This window comes from Brassica oleracea, chromosome C2 (genome assembly GCF_000695525.1).
Source record: "Brassica oleracea var. oleracea cultivar TO1000 chromosome C2, BOL, whole genome shotgun sequence".
NCBI classification, from domain to species: Eukaryota; Viridiplantae; Streptophyta; class Magnoliopsida; order Brassicales; family Brassicaceae; genus Brassica; species Brassica oleracea.
Genome location: NC_027749.1, coordinates 4,758,750 through 4,759,630, shown reverse-complemented (window position 1 = coordinate 4,759,630; position 881 = coordinate 4,758,750). Strand labels below are relative to the sequence as shown.

Here is an 881-nt window from a genome sequence, read left to right as displayed (position 1 = left end):
ATATATATATATATATATATATATAATGATATAGTTAAAAATTAAAAAGATTGAAGATGAAAAATGAGATTATACGAATTTGATTTTAGATAAAATATATTAACTAATGTCAAAGTGGCAATTGGTGTGATTTCTTTGGTCAAACAATTGTTGTATATAAATGATTTATTAAAAGTGATGCCATTGGTGTATATATAAATATACTAAAATACTAAAGTCAAAGTGATGCCTTTTTTTAAAGATATTAATATACTAATGTCAAAGTGACGCCATTGGTGTATATTATATATTTAATATATACAAAAATGTTACTTTTATTGCATTTGACACTCTATGTCCACCTGCTGGTAAAACATTGCAACACGTGCATGTCTAATAAAGTTTTACAACAATATTAATATTCTCAAAACTTTTATAGTATTTTATATAACTGACTTTTATTTTTTGGCAATATTTTTATAATTGATTAATATTCAAAGATTAAATAACTGTCCAGAAGCGTGATTTTGTTGGTTAATGAGTAATAAACATTTTCTGAGTATTTTCACCATTGTAAATCATTGAGTTATACAAATCCTCTTGGAACCAAAAACCCATTGCCCCACGTGAAACCATTAGCCTTTGTTTCATTCCAGTCATCTCATTTCACCCAAAACGTTTGTTTATGTTTAATGCTAATACAGACTTCACCATCGCTCTCTCCTCTCTACTCTTCATCTATTGGCTTTTATTTGGTTGAGGAAGAACAACCGTTGTTGTCGTCACCGGACACAACTACCGGAAGAAGCAGCCGTGCCATCAAAATCCAACGAAATGGATCCAAATGACGGAGATGTGGAGGAGACAACACGGAGATCAAAATGAGACCTGCAATCTGATTT

At 30.1% G+C, this 881-nt stretch overlaps 1 protein-coding gene across 2 annotated transcripts in view; it reads left to right on the top strand.

The window, feature by feature from the left end:
• LOC106323223 (disease resistance protein TAO1-like) overlaps positions 1-881 on the top strand; it is a 93,774-nt gene that overhangs the window by 83,056 nt on the left and 9,837 nt on the right. The gene's annotated exons all lie outside the window — the stretch shown is intronic.